General features: G+C 43.3%; 1 long non-coding RNA gene across 1 annotated transcript; it reads right to left on the reverse strand.

The window, feature by feature from the left end:
- Nucleotides 1–14,773: 14,773 nt before the first annotated feature.
- Nucleotides 14,774–22,687, reverse strand: LOC140732758 (uncharacterized). The gene is made up of 3 exons (XR_012100124.1): nt 22,297–22,687; nt 16,172–16,318; nt 14,774–14,822 (listed from the first exon to the last, which is right to left on the reverse strand). It is a non-coding gene; the product is annotated as an uncharacterized lncRNA (long non-coding RNA).
- Between the last annotated feature and the right edge of the window lie 209 nt (nt 22,688–22,896).

Consider the following 22,896-nt stretch of genomic DNA (forward strand, 5'->3'; position numbering starts at 1 on the left):
ATTGGGCCAACGGATATAGATTGCTGAATTTGTACGAGGACTCCTTACTACATTGTAGAAAGGATGCCACTAATATCAATCCATTGACGACAAAGAAATTATCTAGCTTTATTTAGAAATAATTTAGAAATTAGGTGAAATTATCTGGCTTCTCAGGTTTTGGCATTCTGATTTGGGGGAGATGGGAGGGAGTAGTCTTTTCCAGACAACCTCAACCTGGAGTATGGAAACAGCCTTAAGAGACAAGCCTTAATAGCCCTGGTGGATTAAGTGCTTTAAGGGCTGGTATTTCCTTACATGCTATTTGTTTAATTGGAAGGTTCTGACTCATAAAGCGATTTCCCCACCTGACAGAGTACCGGTGTAGGGGGTACGTTGAGTACAGGTGCAAGGGGGATGGCAAGTGTGAGCAGGCACACTATCCTGGGATGGCCGTGCCTATACCAAATGGTGTTGTGAAGGTGGGCACTCACTGGACACTGAATGGCGCTCACTGGATATGCAGTTCTGAGCCCTACCCATGGTTCCCACAGGGTGGTGCCATATGTACATCAACCTCGTGCCCTGGAAGAGCGCCTTGCCCAAGCTGGTCGGTAAGAGGGATATTACGGGTTTTGAATGATAGCCATTCTTAGCATGGTACAACCAGACAGTCCCAGGATCTGATTTTGATGACCTTAAAAACCCTCGCTCACGAAGAAAGGTGGCACTTGCACTGCTATGGGTCAAGAAATGCTGCGCCTACATTCCTGACGGTTCGGCTAACGTCACTCACCTGACGACTGTATCTGAGAGTCCGTGTATAAGATCAAGTGGGGGAGCAGCACATCAGCTATTACACTCCAAGGTGGCGCTGGTGGCCTTTGGAGGCGTGGAAAAGCTGGTAGACCACTGTAGAACACTGGAGGGGGTGACTATTGGGTTTAGAACACTGGGTATTTTCTCTTGTGTTTTATATGTGACTTAGGGAGCTTGCGAGAGTCGTAGTAGTCAGAGGGTTGGAATATCAATGGTCGCTGCTTTCATGGGGTGTTGTAGCTTATTCTGCCTGTTGAAAGCCACTTTGTCATGATTGGTTAGTTTAGAGACTGTAGCTGCTTTTCCCATTAGCATCCTGTTTCAAATACCCCGGATATAAATTAGCACGTGGAAGAGGCTTTGTTTAAGGCAAGCGGAGCACATAACCATTGGGAAGGTATGCTCCGTGTGTGCTTTTAGCTGAATATGTTTGTTGAATATTCAGCTGTGCAGTTCCTGTAACTTGGGGGAACATGAATGGTTGAATTTTTACTGTGTGTAAATAAATGACAAATATACTTATCTGCAGTCAGTGTTTCTGTCTCGCGCACCAGACCCATGAGCCTGTTCCAATGTTACAGTTGGGAAGTAACTGTGAGCGTCAGTGTGTTTGTAAAAGATGTTGGTAGACATCCTGTCTCCAAAGACAGAGACAGATTATCAAGAAAGAGGAGAGAGGTGTCAGAGATTTGACCAATAAATCTAAGGGCAGGGCGGAAGTTGGATGCAAAGTTGATGAAGTTGACGTGCTCAGTATGTGTGGAGGATGCATCACCATTGCAGTCATTAATGAAGCAAAGAAAACTTTGAACATTAAACACTATTTGCTTCTAGTCGCAATGAGGAAGAATAAACCTTAAGTCTAAATTTTCACCCTGTGTTGGTTTTGGCTCATTATGATCTGCATCTCTTGTAGCTGTTACACTTTATTCTGCATGGTTTTACCTTGTCCTACATCAATGCACTGTGTAATGATCTGATGTGTTTGAACTATATTCAAGACAAGCTTTTCACTGCATCTTGGTACACATGGCAATAGTAAATCAATTTCAATTCCTGTCTAATATTTTAAAAACCTTGAGGTCATCCCCAAACTAACTCCAACTTGCCCACTGCTTATTCTGCAGAGGGCACACAGCACTGCTGTCGTATCAAGAAGTCACTGTTCTTGTCTCTACCTAGCTAGTCTCTGGGAATACTTAACCTTTTAGTGCATAGGCTAATTGCACAACTGGGTTTGGCTGCATTTCAACAAGGAACAGCCTGTTCATTCTCACTATCGAGGCTCATATGTAAATAACAAATGGCTTCTTGGCCCAGGCGCTGCCGTGTACTGGCACTCGTGCATCCATAGCCCAGCAAGGATCCAACCCTTTTGGAAAAATAGGTTCTGAATAAGAGGAAAATATCAGGCGAACTCTTTTCGGTGCTCAGTGAATACAGATTAAATTGGCATTGTATCATCTGATTTCAATTGTGGTCATGCAATAGTACACATAATGTCACTTCTAAAACGGATCTGTACTATCGCTGCATCAGACACTGACAAGCCAATTGGTGGATGAAGCCAATATTCATTAAGAACATATTGAAATATTTTGTTTTGTAAATTTCCATTTTCGTTAGAAGCGGCAAGAATAAAGCATGTAAATTATGACATGATAGTTTTATTATTCCGGGCAAACTAAGAGCCCAACTAGCAGAAGAGCTGTGCTTCTTTCTAAGCCTGGCAGCAGTGTTTCAAAGATTCAGGGTTCAATGTACACTTATTATCAAAGAACGTACAAACTATACGATCCTCAGATTTGTTTGCTCACGGGTAGCCACTAAGCAAGAAACCCAAAAGAACCCAATTAAAGAAAATAAAGAATTAAAAATAAAAGACCAACACTCAATGCGCAAGAGAAAGATTAAAAAAAAGGCAAGATCATGCAAACAATTGAAGCGAACAACAGCATTCTGGACCAAAACTGGGTGCTCGGATCCAAATCCCGCAGCAGCCTGGAATTGGTACTAAGCCTGACTTACCAGTTCATCATATTACTGGGCATGGAGCACAGCAGACAGCTCAGTCTTCATAGCCTCAGCGCCATAGAGAGAGAGAGGAGTGACCATCGCAAAGAACAAGCGAAATGGGTTCTCACCCCAAATCCAGACGCCCGGTCCTTTCAGCCTATCTGGGCTGCTGTTTACATTGACCAAACAGCGGAACAGGGAAAGGCTCCAGTGCCCTGGAGCGAGGAGAGAACATCATGGAGAGTGAGTGAAATCGGCGCTCGCCTCTGATCCGGGCTGGTGCTTAAATTGTCTAACCGGCATATCGCACCTCACACTAGGACCTGGGCACTGCTGCAGTAAAGGCTCCGGGCCTAGACCAGGCCGCAAGTGTTTCAATCATAGACGGAGATGAAGAAGGTGGGAGAGGCTCCAGTGGAGCGTAAACAGCAGTTTAGCATTTTGCAACACAACTTGAAATGCTGGAGCACTCAGCAGGTCAGGCAGCATCTATGGAAATGAATAAACTGTTGATGTTTCAGGCCGAGACCCTTCTTCAGGAGTTAAAGACTAAACAAAACTTTTTGGGCCAAATAACCTGCCTTTGCACGCTAAGTTCTATATTACATGAAGTGCTACAGAATGGAGCTTGTAAATTCTTGGAAAATTTGGATATACTTTCTCAGAAATGAACATAGATTTTTTCAGCGCAGCTCCATTGAAACAAAATTGTTTGCCTGGTGTGAAACAGAAGAGTTGCCATATCTATATTATTTTAGCTCATGTGGAATATTTAACCTCACACTTCATGTCATCAGTTGGTTTTTTAGCCTGATACAATTTCCACATTAGGGTTTCATGAGGTGATGTCACCCCTTTTGCAAGGTTGTTACTGCGTGGCTGTCGGACACTGTCATAATCATGGTTTTGTAGGCCATAAGTACGGGAGCAGGCTGATTGACCCACTCTCTAAACCAACCCTGTACATCGAGTGCCTGGTTACTCAAATCCTGTGCTCATCCCATTTTGTTCTCGTTTCATTGTCATCGACTGAGTCCAGACTCTGCCTCTCACATACTGAGGGCAATTAACAGTGGTCAATCAACCTAGCAACCTTTGTGACGTGGGAGGAAATAGGAGGAAGCCCACAGTCACAGGGAGAATGTGCCAACTCTATGTTTCTGTCCTAACGTCAGCAATGTACTGGGGTTACTGGAGCAGTCAGGAAGCAACTCTACTGTCTGTTCCATTGTATCTCCAATTAGTACCTGAGTTATTGGGGTAATCCTGGGACAAATTGATATTGCAGGCACAAGATCGGCAAGACTGCAAGGAAAGCAAAGTCCTTACCAAAATGCTTGCAACCACTCCTCCCCTCCACAGTAACATTACTTCTAAAATTTCAATATGTAACGGTTCCCAACCGCACCCTACCCCCCCAACACAGTTTCAGCTGAGCAGAATACACAACTGCCCTCGTTCAGCCAGGTTGGTAATGAGCAATTTTTTTTTGGCAACACGCGCAAAACGCCGGAGGCCCTCAGCAGGTCAGGCAGCCTCCGTGGAAAAGAGTAAACAGTCGGCATTTCGGGTCGAGACCCCTTAATCGGGATTGGAGAAAAAAGATGGGGTCAGTGCAAAGAAAGTTGGGGGGAGGGGAGGAAGAAGTGCAAGGTGGTAGGTGATAGGTGGAACCTGAAGAGGGGAGGGAGTGAAGTAAAGAGCTGGGGAGTTGATTAGTAGAAGAGAAAAAGGGCTGTAGGAAGGGGAATCTGATGGGGCAGAAGGTCATGGAGGAAAGGGGAGGAGGACGAGCACCAGAAGGTGGTAGTGGGCAGGTAAGGAGACAAGGTGAGAGTGGGAAATGGGAATGAGGAATGGTGAAGTAGAAGGGATGTACAATTACTGGAATTTTGAGAAATCGATGCTTATGTCAGCAGGTTGGAGGCCAACAAAAGGAATATCAGGAGTTGCTCCTCTGACCTGAGTGTGACCTCATTGCGGCAGCAGAGGTGGCCACAGATGGACATGTAGGGATGGGAATGGGAAGTGGAATTGAAATTTGTGGCTATTGGGAGATCCCGCTTTTTCTGGTGATCAGAGTGAAGCTACTCAGCAAAGTGATCTCCCAATCTACATCGGGTCTCACTGACATACAGGAGCGTCGGATACAGTAGATGAACCCAACAGGCTCACGGGTGAAGTGTCGCCTCACCTGGAAGGACTGTTTGGGGCCCTGAATGGTAGTGAGGAGGGAGCTGTAGGGGCAGATGTAGCACTTGTTCTGCTTGAAAGAATAAGTGCCAGGAGGGAGATCAGTGGAGAGGGACAAATGGACGAAGGAGTCACATAGGGAGCGATCCCTGCGGAAAGCAGAAAGTTGGGGTGGGGGAAGATATGTTTAGTGGTGGGATTCTATTAGAGATGGAAGAAGTTGAGGAAAATTAAGTGCTGGATGTGGAGACTAGTGGGGTGGTAGGTGAGGATAAGAAGAACCCTATCCCTGATAAGGTGGTGGGAGGATGGGGTGAGAGCAGACGTGCGCGAAATGGAAGAGATGTGATTGAGGGCAGCATTGATGGTGGACGAAGGAAAGCCCCCCCCTTTGAAAAAGGAGGACACCTCCTTAGTTCTGGAATGAAAAGTCTCACCCTGAGACCAGATTTGGCAGAGACGGAGGAACTGTGAGAAGGCGATGGCATTTTTACAAGTGACAGGGTGGGAAGAGGTATAGTCCAGGTAGCTGTGAGAATCAGTGGATATCAGTAGGTAGACTTTCTCCAGAGATAGAGACAGAGAGATTGAGAAAGGGGAGGGAGCTGTCAGAAATGGATGGATCAGGTAAACTTGAGGGCAGGGTGGAAGTTGGAGGCAAAGTTGATGAAGTTGACGAGCTCAGCACGGGTGCAGGAAGCAGGGCGTAGCAAGTCATCGATGTAGTGTAGGATTAAATTTTTTGTTATTTTGATGCCTCTACCCCTTCATGATTCTAATTCCTTTCTTCTGAGCTCCTTCACATGGCCAGAGAGTCATTGGACACTACAGCACAAAAAAAGGCCCTTTGTCCCAACTAGTCCGTGCCAAACAAATTAATCTGCTTAGTCCCGTTGACCTGCACACAGAGCCATAGCCCTCTGAACCACTCCCACCCATGTACCTATCCAAATTTCTTGTAAACATTGAAATTGAACTCATTTCCACCACTTGTGCTGGCAGCTCGTTCCACACTCTCACCACTCTCTGAGTGAAGAAGATTCCCCTCACGTTCCTCTTAAACATTTCACCTTTCCCCCTTAGCCCATGGCCACTAGTTGTAGTCTCACTCAGCCTCAGTGGAAAAAGCCTGCTTGCATTTACACTATCTAGAAACCTCATAATTTTGTGTTCCTTTGTCAAATATCCCCTCATTCTCCTACATTCTAGGGAATAAGGTCCTAACCTATTCAACCTTTCCCTATAATTATGATCCTCAAGTCCTGGCAACATCCTTGTAAATTTCCTCCGCACTCTTTCAATCTTCTTGACATCTTTCCTGTAGGTAGTTGCTGAAAACTGGACTCAATATTCCAAACTAATTCTCATCATCTTATATCACTTCAACATAACATCCCAACTCCTGTACTCAGTACTTACATCCCTGAAGGCCAGTATGTCAAAAGCTTTATTTAAGACCTATTTACCTGTGATGTCACTTTCAAGGATCAGTAAACCCAGATCCCTCCATTCTACTATACTCCTTAACTGCTCACTGTTTAAGTCCTACCCTGGTTTGTCCTCCCAAAGTTCCACACTTCACACTTGTCTGCATTAAATTCCATCTGCCGTTTTTCAGCCCATTTCTCCAGCCGGTTCAAATCCTGCTGCAGTACACTTCTTCACTGTCCCATGCCCCCATTCTCAGTATCAGCCGCAGATAACGTTTACCACATTATCATCCATGTCGTTGATATATAATGCCAACCAGCAATGGAGCCAGCACTGATCCCTGCGGCACACCACTAGTCACACCCTCCAGTCAGAGAGGCAACTGTCTTCTACCACTCTCCGGCTTCTCCCGCAAAACCAATGTCTAATCCGATTTACTACCTCATCTTGAATGGCAAGAGACTGATCATTCTTGACCAACCTCCCATGTAGGACCTGTCAGAGGCCTTGCTGATGTCCATGTAGACAACATCCGCTGCCTCACCTTCATCAAATGTCCTGGTAACTTCCTTCAAGAGCTCTATAAGATTGGTTAGACATGACCTACCACTGACAAAGCTATGTTGACTAAACATAATCAGTTCTTGTCCATCCAAGTGCATATATATATATATGGCCCTTAGAATAACTTGCAATAACTTACCCACATCTGAGGTCAGGCTTACTGGCTTATAACTTCCTGGTTTATTCTTAGAGTTGTTCTTAAACAGCGAAACAATATTAGCTATCGAGAGAGAGAGAGAGAGAGAGAGAGAGAGAGAGAGAGAGAGAGAGAGTGAGGAGAGAGAAAGAGTGAGGGAGAGAGAGGGGGAGAGGGAGGGAAGAGGGAGGGAAAGATGGAGGGGGAGAGAGAGAGAGAATGCCCATGCACAGACAGCAAATCAATATGTAGTTCTAAGTGGGGGGGGGGGGAATCATTGCTCTAAAAGAAATAGATTCATACCTTACAGTATCTTTCTATCAGGTCCCTCCTTGTCCTCCTCTGTACCAAGGAAAACAAACACAGCCAATCCAATTTTTCCTCATTACTGAATTGTTAATTAACATATCTTTGTTGATAAGTCATTTTTTTAGCCATGTGCGGAGCAACCTTCTCTGAACCTGCAAAGGTCTTTTGACGCTGCAAAAGTTTCAAATCATTGTGGTTAACAATTCTAAATCATTTCCTTGATTGAAGGCATTATCCACAGGGCCTGCGAGAAGTTTTAATTAGAAAAGTGAAAAGGAAATACGTGTCCTGAGCTTCAAGTCTAAAACATATAGGAGATTGCAAGAGAAAGCTACAGTGAAGGTGTCAGAAAATAAATCATGCTTTAAATGGCCGACCAAGGATTTCTGTATCACTTGAAGAATGTTAATGTGGTGAAACATCAACACAAAGCTATTCAGGAAAGGAATGCAGATCGAGGAAAATAAACTGCTTGCTAACAAAACACCTCCTTCACCTAAGGCTGTTTGCAAGGAAGGATTTCTCCCTTTTTAGTACTTCTTTCCTCTTTCGCAATTCTTCTTAGGCATTCGCTGACATACCCTTTAGACACCTTCTGAAGGTAAATGCGCTAATTTAAATCTTAAATTAGATCGAGCCAGCCTGCCGAATGGTGCAAGTATCATTAAAATGATGGCACATGAGCCACTTTGCAACTTCACTGGAGGCCGTCAATACTGCTAACTGAACACTTACCACCTTATGTTGTTTGGAATAAAGATATAAGACTGGGCTCATGCACGACCCTGACAAAGAATTTTCAGCCTGCAGGCAAGAGTCAACTAATGACCATTTCATTTCAAGAAAACACACAAACAAATTGGAAGTTTCAAGGCTTACAAAGTAGAGTTCACGCCAATGTATGCCGTTAGCCTAGAGGCCAGGAAAGGCCTAGGTGCAGTTCAAATAAGGTGATGAATGAACGTATGACACAGAGCAGAGTGTGTGTGTTTGTTGAAAGGGTTGAACTGTTGTAAGGAAATTGGCTTCAAAATAGAAAAACAGAATTTATATTAAACAGTTTGAAACTTGCTTCAAACTAGAAAAGCAGAATTTACATTAAATAGGAGTTGAGGGCAATCTAAAGTTTAATCTTTTGTTCTTCATCAACATTCTTTCAAATTGCATCACCTTTTTCTCATTTCTACTTCATTTGTAGATTAGACTGAAAGAAAGATTTAAGTATGTTTTCCAAGAGATAATGTTAAGTTTAAAAAATGTGTAAACCTGCTTTCATTTGCAAATGGCTTCTGTCAGATCTAAGCTGTTTCTGAGGAGTCTGAAACAGAGCAAATATAGAAAAAAAGAGAAAAACTGAATTTCTGTAGCACCTGTTGTGGACTTAGCAAATGTTGCACCCTATTAAATATTTTTACAGTGAAATCATTGCTGTTAAGTGACTGTTCAGTTCAGCAAAATCTGTGATCATGAAAAAATCATTTGTTTGTAACAGTGTTTAGTGAAAGATAATTATTGGCTAGGATACCACAATTGTCTCCCTAATCTCTGAAATAGTTTCATTAGATCAGTGCCAGCCAGCCGTGAAGACTGGATAACCTTCCCTGAGTCAAAGAGAGACGCAGAGGGGAAACAGGTTCGTTCAGTCCTTGCAGACCATCAAGCAGCCATTTTTAGAATCAGAATCAGGTTTATTATCACTGACATATGTCATGGAATTTGTAATTTTTACACAGAGAAGAAGAAGAGGAAAAAGAAGAAGAAGAAGAAGAAGAAGAAGAAGAAGAAGAAGAAGAGGAAGAGGAGGAAGATGAAGGGAAAGAAGGGGCAGAAGAAGGAGAAGAAGGACAATAGGAAGGAGAAGAAGATACAACCGCCAGGAGTAAGATATGTTAAAGTGCCGGGGTTCATTGTATTTAATGTATTTAAGTAAACTACTTAAGAACTTTTTAAAAGCTATTATTAATGCTTTTTGAGAGAGTGATTTAGATGAATATCATATTTTTACTGAGTTAAGTATTGTATGTAATTAGTTTTGCTACAACAAGTGTATTGGACATTGGAAAAAATGTTGAATTTCCCCATGGGGATGAAAAAAGTATCTATCTATCTATCTATCTATCTATCTAAGAGGAAGGACAACAGGACGAGGAAGAAGAGGAATAAGAAGAAGAGGAAGAAGGAGAAGAAGGACGAGGAAGGAGAAAGAAGAGGAAGAGGACGAGGAAGACAACAGGAAGAAGAGGATGAAGAAGGAGTAGTAGAAGGACAAGAGAAAGGAGAAGAAGAGGAAGGACTACAGGAAGAGGATGAAGAGGAATAAGAAGAAGAGGGAGAAGGAGAAGGACGAGGAAGGAGAAAGAAGAGGAAGAGGACGAGGAAGACAACAGGAAGAAGAGGATGAAGAAGGAGTAGTAGAAGGACAAGAGAAAGGAGAAGAAGAGGAAGGACTACAGGAAGAGGAAGAAGAGGAATAAGAAGAAGAGGGAGAAGGAGAAGGACGAGGAAGGAGAAAGAAGAGGAAGAGGCTGAGGAAGACAACAGAAGAAGAGGATGAAGGAGTAGTAGAAAGACAAGAGAAAGGAGAAGAAGATGAGGAAGAAGAAGAAGAACAACAAGAAGAGGAAGAATAAGTTTGTGCTCTGATCTTATGAAGACATATTGTTCCTGATTCAGAAGCAGGATTTCCAGCTGCTGAGCCATAAGCAACAGCTGACATTGCACACGGTGATGAAGGATGAGATTTTGCCTTGTCAAATGAAATCCATATAAGTTGAAAAGTCAAATCACAGGTGCTTTGCTCATTTACACAATGAATAATGAAACAAATGGCCTTTGCCCCACAATGCCAACTCCCAGCCTTTAGCTTCAGATGTGGCAATAGGTGTATTTGAAATGTTAATTATAGTCTCCTGGAATTCTGATTGCCAGTTTTGTGCTGGGCTGAGTGAAATACTTAAAACTCGTTTTCTTAATAGATCAGCAAGAAAATGTTTAAGGTACAGAATCGCAGAATCATTACAACAGCCCACTGAATGTTTACCCTTTATGATTCTGAGAGGTCTTGATAGGGTGGATGTGGTAAAGAAGTTTTTGGGAAAATCTGAATCTTGGGGGTCATTGTTTAAAAATAGGTGGTCACCCATTTATGACAGAGATGAGATAATACCCCTTTCTCTCAGAAGGTCGTAAGCCTGTTAAAGATGGTGCTGGTGAGACACAATGATGTTTTACAGCCACCAAACAAAACTGCTAACTATTCTATTAATTGCACTTTATCTGGAGTACGATCACTGCAATCCGTAGCCTGTAATTTCCCTTTGGGAGTTGTGCTTTTGAAAAGTCTGTACGACCTGGCGTTTTTGCTGCAGGGTTCCTGCACGATTCAGTGAACTGGACTCTCGAGAATGCAGGTATGGCCGTGGTGGCCATTGCTGGAGCGTAATTGGGGCAGGATCAAAGTAGCAGGGCCTAGGCCGTGCAGCGAGAAATGAACTGAAGCTTGCTCATTGCCGAAGCAAACCTGAGGTCAGGTTGAAGCTACGGACTGGGGCCCGAGAGTGAAAATTGAACTGATCTTTGGCTGATTTAAGCGCTGATCCAGATTGAAAAGACCAAGTTGTCAAAGCAGAGGGAAAAGGACGGACTGGTGTTCAACTCACTACTCCATGAGGTTTACTTGCCTCCGTACTGAACTGACTCTGCAGGTGTGGCCTGCAGCCATCAGCACTCGCCTCAGCATTCAACTGGCTCCATGGCTGTGGTCAGCAGTCATTGAGCTCCTGGACCGGCTGCAACGCTGAACTGGCTCCATGGCTGTGGACTCACTTTTGAGACTCTGCAGTTCATGATCTGTGTGTGTTATTTGTTTTTTTTTACTGTTTGTTTTTTTTGTCACCTAGGGTGTTTGACGGTCTTTGTCGTGTGGGCTTTTTATGGGTTCTATTGTGTTTCTTTGTTTTTACCAAAAAATTCCCCTCAGAACCACTCTTCATTCATTCTCCAATCACCATTGTCTGCCGCTTGATTCCTCCCCCATGGTAACAGTTTCCTTATATGCATTCTAACTGTATCCTTTATTATATTGAACAACTCTACCAGGTCATGCTGTCTTCTTGCTGCTACCATCAGGAACAAGGTACAAGACCTCTGAACTCACGCCACCAGCTTCAGGAACGGGTACTACTCCTCAGTCATCAAACTCTTGAACCAAAGCGGATAGCTTCACTTGCCTCGTCATTGAAACGATCCTACAACCTGTGGACTCATTTTCAAGGTCTCTTCATCTCATGTTCTTGATATTTATTTATTTATCTATCTATTTATTTATTTATGTATTTATTTATTTGCACAGTTTGTTCTCATCTGCATTCTGGCTGAACACTCTAGTTGGGCAGTCTTTCATTGATTCTGCTATGGATATTATTCTATAGATTTATTGAGTATGCACAATATGCAAAATTAATCTCAGGGTTGTATATGGTGGCGTCTGTATACTTTGATAATAAAAATTATTTTCAACTTTGAACCTTGAATCTTCTGATTCCAAGAACAACCCGTCTCTAGTGCATCCATATAACTAAGTTTACTTTAACAAGTCTCTTCAGGTCTTGTCAAAAATCTGTAGATCTTCCCAGAGTGTGGTGCCCAGAAGTGGACATGACACGTCAGTTGTCTTGGCGTTGTAGAGTGTAGAAGCAGTGCCTTTGGCCCACTACATTTATGCTGACCATCGTGCCTATCTATACTAATCCCAGTCACTTGCAGGAACAAAGATTTCTTCTATGTCTTGCTCATTCAAGTACCTGCTTAGATGCTTCCACCACCTCCTCATTCCAGATACTAACTTTGAGAACGAGCCTGCCATATAGCAACCTATTAAGCACCTGTAAAAAGCCTACGGACCTGAACCAAGTTTCCTTCCTTGCCCCCTCAGCAAAAGAAACTGCCAATTTAGTTAGACAGGATTCACCTTTAACAAATTTGTGCTAATTTCCGTAATTATGCTCACTTATCCAACTGAAAACGAACTTGTTAGCAAACAATATTAGAAACAAATAGTTTCATTTCAGAATAAATGAGTAGTTCGAATTTTTTAACATTATCTTGTGACTGTACAAAAGGGCAGGTTAATCATTCAATGCTATTAACTGTCACCAAACATACTAACTCATTGTTTTTGGCTATCATGTTGAATTAATTATTACTAGGAAATATACAAAAATACATAATTCTAACTGGCTGCAAAATCAATACCACATAAAACTAAAGTAATATTTCATGGTTTATCCCAGTTAAGGCAGCATGAAGGTGGGCTGTGGGCAGATGTCCGGGATATAGAGGAGTTGCAGGTGAGGGCAACTCTCGTCTTTCTCAATCTCTGTCTCCATCTTTGGAGACAGATTGTCTACTGATATCTTTTGTAAACCTGCTGACTCTCACGACTTTCTTAACTATATTTCTTCCCACCTTGTCACTTGTAAAAATGCCATTCCCTTTTCTCAGTTCCTCCATCTCCACCATTATCTGTTCCAAATATGAGGCTTTCCTCTCCAAAGAACAGGGTTTCCTTTCCTCCACCAATGATGCTGTCCTCTCCCGCATCTCCTCCATTTCCCGGACGTTTGCCCTCACGCCATCTTCTTTCCACCTTAACAGTGATGAAGTTCTTCTTCTTCTTACCTACCACCCCATGAGCCTCTGCATCCAGCACATTATTCTCCACAACTTCTGTCATCTTCCAACACTCTCCACTTTCCACAGAGATCACTCTGTGATTCCTTTGTCTATTTGTCCCTCCATGCTGATCCCCCTCCTAGTGCTTACCCCTGCAAGTGGAAGGAGTGCTACACTTGCCCACTTATCTCCTCCACCGCCTCCATGCAAGGCCCGAAACAGTCCTTACAGATGAGGCAACACTTCACCTGTGAGTCTGTCAGGGTCATCTACTGTATTTGATGCTCCCAGTGAGGCCTCCTCTACGTCGGCGAGATCCGACGTAGATTAGCAGATTGCTTTGTCAATCCCTTTTGCTCTGTCCACAATAAGCAGGATCTCCCAGTGGCCAACCACTTATATTCCAATCCCCGTTCCCATTCCATCATGTCGGTCCACAGCCACTATCCTGTCTTACCTCTTCTCTTCTCCTCACCTGCCTATCACCCCTATCACCTTCTCCTGCTGCCCCTCCTCCTTATCTTCCATGGCCTTCTCTCCTCTCCTATCAAATTCCTTCTTCTTCAGCCCTTTACGTTTTCCACCCTCTGGCCACTCATTCCAGATAATAACTTTGATAACAAGCCTGCTGTGTAGCAACCTATTAAAAGTCTGTTCAAACCTACAAACCTCAACCACGTTTCCCTCATCACCTCATCTATATATGCCCACATTTGGAGAAATCTGCAGGCCAGGCCAATATTTGTTTCTGCTCTGCTAACATCTATGGACTGCAGCAAAAGTAGATGAAATTCCCTTGAGTTTGGAATTAAGGTGACCTTCATAATAAATTGGAGAACAGCAGACTAACTAGAGGTGTCATGGATCTGTAGCGGTCAGTAAGCTAAGATGAGAATATCCCTAACCTCCATGGACAAAGGAAATAAGGCACATGGGCAGCTGTACTTGAGGTCATCGGAAGTGAGGGCGGAGATCCCATTGAGGACAAAGATTGCATTTTGAGTGCTGCCATTTTAAATAGCATGGTTTCCGTGGAAATAAGCTTCATAAAAGCTGACTACTCTGTAGGTAAATAACTCATTTTTCAGGCGAGTGAGGTTGAAAATCTTAATGCAGATGGAACCTGTGTGTTATAGAGGCGTTACAGAATCATACAGCACACTGGCATGCCTTTGGCCCATCAGACCTGTGTTGCCCATCGTGTATCCATTCCACACTAATTCCATTTTATTCCTCCCTTCTCCGATTAATTCCCTGCAGATTCTATAACCTATGGACAACTTGCAGAGGCTTTGACATGAAACCCATGCATTCTTGGTCTGTGAGAGGAAACTGGATCAGTAATGGTTGTCAGGGTGTGCATAAGTACCAAAGAGCGGTGCTGGCCTTCCAAATGAATGATGAAAGAGCTACCAATAGAGTCAAGCCTCCGCTATTACCAGTGCTCAGCTCCGTCCAGTTCAGTGCAGCCGAACGAAGTTCCTGAGCAACTGAGAGCTATCACACATTGAATAGTTTTGGGTCTTCATCCTTTAACAGTAAGCATAAATGCAGTAAATGCAAATCTTTATTGTCACAATTGGTTCCTGAAGCAAAGATACGAAAACTCTCTGCAGGGTTTTTCAAGTCGTTTATTTTAACTTGCTGCAATTCCCTGGCAAACGTGAAAAGGTCAGGGGAGCTGTCAATGAAATGCTGTTGCCTGTGGAAAAGATTGATATGACACCTGTAAGCATTTGGTGCTGAATGTAAGTCATATGGATATTAGTAAAACAGAAATAACTGACACCAAAATATCTCTATCACTTTATCTGTTCTTGTTGAGGCTGAAGTTGAGCAGAAAGGACTTTACCAGGGCTAGAGAAGCGAGAAGTCTGATACTTTGCCAGTAAAATGTTTAATAAAATGAACTACTCCTACTGCTGTCCTGGTGAGTAACAGTAAGGTAGCTTTAGGCACAGGAATAAGCAGTAAATGCAAATCTTTACGATGTTTTAAATGTTCCAAAATAAAAACGAGCCCATATGGTGGGACGACAAACTGTGTGTAAACCTTTCTTTAATTAAAGTGGTTAACCCTTAACATCTTTTTGTTGATATTTGATTATATAAAGATTCACTGCACTATTATTTATTGCTGTCTACCTCACTAATAATAATAATTATACTGGTTGCATGAGGAGTAGGAGAGAGTGCCTCTGCCTCTGTCCTCCAGCAGTCCTGGCGCCAGGTGCTGCCTGTGTGGAGTTTGCCCGTTCCGCTAGTTACTACATGAGTTTTCTGCTCCCCTCCCATATCTCAAAGAATGGGCTGGTTGGTACAGAGCTGTGCAAGTGTCTTAGGTACACATACTGTATATAGCTAAGGTGTCTAAGCTTTTACACGGTACTGTATTTATGTATCGCACTGCTGCTGCCGCGAAAATTCAAATTTCGTGACGTACAGTGTGTGAGCGATGATAAACCTGATTCTGATATGGGTCTCTATTGTGGACTGAGTGTGGGTAGCGGTTAGGGGAATCATCATTGGGAAAAGGGTAAGGGAGTGGGAAGCACCAGAGAGACACTCTGTAATGATCAATAAACCAATTGTTTGGATTCAAATGACCTTTCCTGGTGTCTCAGGGCTGGGTGTGACTGCACCCACCCCTTGCTCTCTGTTTCTACCACCTGCAGGGCTCCATCCTCACCATTCTCAACATCTTTTTCACCCGCGAGATTTACAAACTTACTTTCCGCTCCATGTTGTCAAATACAGTACCGTGCAAAAGTCGTAGGCACCCACACTATGCGAGGGGTGATTGATAAGTTTGTGGCCTAAGGTAGAAGGAGATGAGTTATTAAATTCAAACTTTCTGCATAATCACTCAAAGAGTTGAACTGCATGTGCATGTAACGAGAGCTGTATAACTCATCTCCTTCTACCTTAGGCCACGAACTTATCAATCACCCCTCATATATATGTGCCTGAGACTTCTGCACAGTACTGTAGTTTGATTGCACACTGTAAATTACCATCGTGTAGGTGGATAATGGGAGAATATACCACCTACCTGTAAGAGGATACTTTACGGTGTGAAGTTGCTGGGCTGGTCGAAAAGAATGAACTCAGAAACATCACTGACAGGACCGTCCTTAACTAACGATGTTTCTTGTGTTAAAAAAACACTGCTGGAAGAATTCAGGAGGTTAACCAGCATCTGTGGAGGCAAAAGGTGTAAGTGGGCATTTTGGGTCAAGATCCTGCATTAGGACTGAGGAGGAACAGGAAAGATTGCCAGTGCAGTGGGGGAAGATTGAGGTGAGATTGTAAACAAAATTATTAGATGTATAGATAGGATAAGTGCAAACAGGCTTTTTCCACTGAGGTCGGGTAAGGCTACAACTAGAGGTCATGGGTTAAAGGTGAAAGGTGAAATGTTTAAGGGGAACCAGAATTAGAATCAGGTGTAATATCACCGGCATATGTCGTGAAATTTGTTAACTTTACGGCAGCAGGACAACGAAATACATGAGAAATAAATTTAGTGGGCAAAACAGAATTACAGTAAATATATATATATATTTATCCATTAAATAGGTAAGTTAAAATAAGTACAGGTAAAAAAAAGGAATAAAAAACTATTGATATAGTATTCAAGGGTTCAATGTCCATTTAAAAATCGGGTAGCAGAGGGGAAGAAGCTGTTCCCGAATTGCTGAGTGTGTGCCTTCAGGCTTCTGTACCTCTTTTCTAATGGTAACAATGAGAAAAGGACATGTCCTGGGTGGTGGGGGTCCTTAATGATGGATGCCGCTGTCTTAAGGCATCGTTCCTCCAAGACGTCTTGGATACTATGGAGGGTGGTATCCATGATGGAGCTGATTAATTTTCAAGTTTCTGCAACTTACTTCAATCTAGTGCAGTAACCTCATCAACCACGCCCACCCATACCAGACGGTGATGCAGCCAGTCAGAATACTCTCCATGGTACATTTGTAGAAGCTTTCATGTGTTTTAGTTGACAGACCGAATCTCCTCAAACTCCTAATGAAACGTAGTCGTTGTTTTGACCTCTTTATAGCTGCATCAATATGTTGTGTCCAGAGGAGTTCCTCAGGGATATCGACACCAAGGAACTTGGAATTGCTCTCTCTCTCTCTCCACTTCTGACCCCTCTATGAGGACTAGTTTGTGTTCCCCCATCTTACCCTTCCTGGAGTCCGCTATCAGTTTTTTGGTTTTGCAGATGTTGAGTGCAAGATTGTTGCTGTGACACCACTCAACTAGCTGGTATATCTCGTTCCTGTACGCCCTCTCGTCACCATCTGAGATTCTACCAAGAATGGTTGTGTCCTCAGCAAATTTGTAGATGGCATTTGTGCTCTGCCTAGCCACCCACTCATGGGTGTGGAGAGAGTAGAGCAGTGGGCGAAGCGCGCATCCTTGTGGTGCGCCAGTGTTGATTGTCAGTGAGGTGGTGATGTTATTTCCGATCTGCACAGAGTGTGCTCTGCCAGCTAAGAAGTCGAGGATCCAGTTGCAGCGGGAGGTACAGTGGCCCAGGCTCTGTAGCTTTTTGATCAGGGCTGTAGGAATGACGGTGTTAAATGCTGAGCTATAGTTGATAAGCAGCATCCTGAAGTAGGTGCTGAGATGCTGAGAGGGTGGAGTGAGTTACCTGCCTGAGTGGTAGATGCGGGGTCAATTTCAACATTTAAGAGAAAGTAGGAATGTACATGGATGGGAGGGGTATGGAGGGCTGTGGTCTGGGTGCAGGTCGATGGGATTAGGCAGATTAATGGTTCAGCACACAATAGATGGGCCGAAGGGCCTATTTATGTGTGGTAGTGCTCTATCACTATGACTCCATGAGGTTAGTAGTTTAATTGGTCAAATGTGCGTAATTGAGCAGCACAGGCTTATGGGCTGATAGGGCCGGTTACTGTGTCGTATCCCTAAATAAAATCACGAGTCACAGACCTTCAACCTTTCCACTGCCCTCCTCTTCTATGGGCAAGCCAATTCACCACAGGTCCCATATATCTCAGGCTGCAGGCAAGAGTGAATCTACTTCAGAGCTGAACCAGAAATTATCGAAAGAGATCAGTTCATGATTGGATCAAAGACAGTGAGCTTCTAAAACTCTGGAATTTCATTCCTGAAATTTAACTGTCTGAAAAAAACTGGCGTGGCAATATTGACAGTATTTTCACTGGCACATTCATTGCTGTCAGTGATGAAATTGGTCATTTTTAACCCTAGGAGTAATATGACTGATGAAACTACTGCTTTGTGCATAGCTCTCAAAAAATCCAAATGCAAGATAGCATATTTGTCATCATTACTAACTGAGAGTATGGTGTGTTTATTTTCCCTTCCTTGCCCATTTATGAATACGCACCAAAGCTTGTAATTTCGTGTTCACATTTTTAATATTATGAATGAAGTACAATGACAAGGCTATTTATAAATCACATTATTTTTCAGTTGCCTCTTTAAAAGATGCCATATTCAAGTTTGCTGACGAGACACTTCTACCGTAGTCCGAATCAAAGGTGATGAAGAATCAGCACACATTGGAAGGAGATTGAAAATCTGACTGAGTGGTGCCACAACTCCATGTCAGTAACACCACGGAGCTGATTATTAACTGCAGGAGAAGGAAACCAGAGGTTCGTGAGCAAGTCCTCATTGGAAGATCAGAGGTGGAGAGGGTCAACAACTTTTTATTCCTCAGTGTTATTATTTTGGAGGGCCTATCCTGGACATGTAAGTACAATTATGAAGAAAGCATGGCAGCACCACTTCCTTAGGCATCGCAGTCTGCTATGGAAACACCAATGCACTTGAGCAGAAAATCCTTCAAAAAGTAGCGGAAACAGCCCAGTCCATCACGGGTAAAGAAGCAGCATCCACCATCAGGGACCCCCACCACCCAGGACATGCTCTCTTCTCACTGCTGCTATCAGGAAGAAGGTCCAGGAGTCTCGGGACTCACACTACCAGATTCAGGGACAGCTACTACCTCAACCATTGGGCTCCTGATCCAAAGAGGATAACTTCACTCCACTTTCACCATCATTGACCCACTTAACCCTCCAGAAAATCCTGGCAATTCTGGACAATGTTTCTCACCCTCTGCATGCCACCTTGGCTGAACAGAGGAGCACTTTCAGAAATAGACTAAGATAGCTGCACTGCTCCAAAGAGTGCTATATGAGGTCATTCTTACCCTCAGCAATCAGGCTCTTTAATGAGTCAACCTATAGCCAGGGAAGTGATCTTCTAACAGATTTACATTTCAAAGATTACATTGTATTTTTGAGGTAACTTATCTTTCTTCTTTCTTACTTCTCTACTAATATTTGTATATCTGTGCACTTGTAATGCTACTCTGACACTTAATAAATTATCTATGTATCTAATGGACTCTTCATCTCATGTCCTTGATATTTATTGCTATTTGTTTATTATTATTATTTCTTTCTTTTTGTAGTTGCTTAGTTTCTAGTCTTCTGCACTCTGGCTGAACACTCAAGTTGGGCGGTCTTTCATTGATTTTCTTATAGTTATTATTCTGTAGATTTATTGAGAATGCCACTTTGCAGCTATATAGGACCCTGGTCAGACCCCACTTGGAGGATTGTGCTCAGATCTGGTCGCCTCACTACAGGAAGGATGTGGAAGCCATAGAAAGGGTGCAGAGGAGATTTACAAGCATGTTGCCTGGATTGGGGATCATGCCTTATGAGAACAGGTTGAGTGAACTTGGCCTTTTCTCCTTGGAGCGAAGGAGGATGAGAGGTGACCTGATAGAGGTGCATAAGATGATGAGAGGCATTGATCATGTGGATAGCCAGAGGTTTTTTCCCCAGGGCTGAAATAGTTGCCACAAGAGGACACAGGTTTAAGGTGCTGGGGAGTAGGTACAGAGGAGATGTCAGGATTAAGTTTTTTTACTCAGAGAGTGGTGAGTGTGTGGAATGGGCTGCCGGCAATCGGAGGTGGATACAATAGGGTCTTTTAAGAGACTTTTGGATAGGTACATGGAGCTTAGAAAAATAGAGGCCTATGGGTAAGCCTAGTAATTTCTAAGGTAGGGACATGTTCGGCACAACTTTGTGGGCTGAAGGGCCTGTATTGTGCTGTAGGTTTTCTATGTTTCTAAGAAAATAAATCTCAAGGTTGTATATGATGACATATATGTACTTTGATAATAAGTTTACCTTGAACTTTGAATTTTGAAAAGATTAATACTAACAATTTTTGAACGGGTTTTCTAAAATGGTTCATTTATTTCAATCGGTCTCTGTTCTACTTTTTTGAATAGGAAAACAATGAATACATATAAATAAGCAACAGAACTCATTCTCTTTTCTTACAAATGTCCATAATTGTCTTTACTAAATCATAAATCCATGATAATCTTTGATTCCAATTACCATGACAAGTGATTTTCTCGCCCTGCAGGATAGTAACCAGAAGAAAATAACTTAAAGGAAGTAGAACATACAACACTGCTGCAGAGTACGGACCCTTTGGCCCACAATGTTGTGTCGGGCTTTAACCTACTTTAAGATAAATCTAAGCTTTCCCTTCCACATAGCCCTCCATTTTTCTGTTATCCATCATGTGCCCATCTAAGAATCTCTTAAATGCCTCTAATGTATTTACCTCAACCACCACCTCTGGCTGTGCGTTCCACGAATTCACCACTCTCTGTAGTTAAAAACTCACCTATCACAACCCCTTTACACTTTCCTCCAATCTCCTTAAATAGATGACCTTTGTATTGGCCATTTCTACCCCGGGAAAAAGTATCTGCCTGCCCACTGGATCATCTTGTACACCCCCATCAGGTTGCCCCCCATCCTCCTTCACTCCAAAGAGGAAAGCCCTAGCTCCCTCAGCTTATCCTTATAAGGCACACTATGCAATCCAGGCATCATCCTGATACATCTCCTCAGCGCTCTTTCAGTAGTTTCTACATCCTTCCTAGCCAATATTCCAAATGTGGTCTAGCTGGGATTTTACAGAGCTCCAACATTACCTTGCAGCTCTTGGATTCAATTCCCCTAACGAAACCAACACACCTAATCATTCTATCAAATTGCACGGCACCTTTGAGGAATCTATGGGCACGGACCTCTGAATCTCTCTGTTCCTCCACACTGCCAAGAATTTTGCCGTTAATCCTGAACTCTACCTTCAAACTTGACTTTCCGAAGCGAGTCTCAATTCTCTGCACTGAATTCCGTTTGCCACTTCGCAGCCCAGCTTTGCATCTTGTTGATGTCCACACCAGCCTTCTGCACCGTCCACCACACTACCAACGCTCATGTCACCTGAAAACTTACTAAACACTTCCACTTCCTCATCCAAGATGATAAAAGCAATCACCAAAAGCAGGGGTCCTGGGACAGATCCTTGCAGAACACAACCGGTCACTGATCACCAGCCAGAGCAGACCCCATCTCCTGCCACCCACTGCCTTCCGAGGGCAAGCCCATTCTGAATCCACTTAGACAGGTTTTGCTAGATCCTATGGCTCCTGCCCTTGTGAATTAGCCTGCTGTCGAGAGCCTTATCAAATGCCTTCCTAAAATCCATACCACCATGTCTACTGTACTACCTTTACCAATATGCCTTGTCGCAGTGTGGGAGAACGAGGGGAGATCTGATAGAGATATACAAAATTATGAGGGGTATAGATAGGGTTAATGAAAGCAGGCTTCCCCCCCCCCACTGAGGTTAGGTGGGAGTTCATGGGTTAAGGGAGAAAGGTGAAATGTTTAAGGGGAGCAGGAGGGGGATCTTCTTCGCTCAGAGAGGGTGGTGAGAGTGTGGAAGTGGTTGATCTGGGTTCGATTTCAACAGTTAAGAGCAATTTGGATAGGCTCATGGATGGGAGGGGTATGGAGGACTATGATCTGGGTGCAGGGTGCAGGTCGATGGATCAGCATGGACTAGATAGGCCGCAGGACCTGTTTCTGTGCTGTAGTCTTCTGTTGTTCTGTGACTCTATGAAAATAAATTGTACTTAAAAACTGCGGATCTGCTTACCCAAACTAACCAACACCCCTCCCCCCAATATCTATGCATAAAAGAAGGCTATTAAGATTTTCATGAATGCAGACTAAAGTGACCTCAGTGTCTGCAACAATTAAAGTCATTTCTCAGCATAAGTACACTTACTTCATATACAAATGGTCTCCCGACACAGATAACGACCTCACGGAGGGAATTAGAAAATCACAGGAGATTTATGCCATTCTGTTCGTGCCGTTGGTAAAGAGCTACTCAGCCTAGTCCCAGCCTCCAGCTTTAGGTCGGTAGCCCTGCAGGACACCTCCAAGTAAGGAAACAGGCCCTTACAAATCGTATAACGTGTCCATTGATCTTCCATCTCTCGTCTTTGTGGTTCCAAAAATTAAGTTACATTTGTCACATTTCTGCCCAAACAATCAATCTGTATGTTCCTACTGTCTAAAGTTCCCTCACCCACCATCAATCACATCATCTGCAAACTTTAACTCTCTACTGCAAAGATGTAAGATGAAGGCGCTGTGAAATCGCACTGGTAATAGCCTTGCCATCGCAGAAGAACTGGTTAACTGCTCCACTTTGCTTCCTGCACTCAGCCAGCTTTGGATTGAACATGCTGTTCTTTCTGTAGTTCTTCACGTTTTTAACTGGAAACTACTTCAGAAGGATAATTTAAGCATTAAGTCAGCAAGATCCATGGCAACCACATCTGTAACAAGTCTCTGCAGCACAGGAGCTTTCCACTGAGCG

Source organism: Hemitrygon akajei, chromosome 9, assembly GCF_048418815.1.
Source record: "Hemitrygon akajei chromosome 9, sHemAka1.3, whole genome shotgun sequence".
NCBI lineage: Eukaryota > Metazoa > Chordata > Chondrichthyes > Myliobatiformes > Dasyatidae > Hemitrygon > Hemitrygon akajei.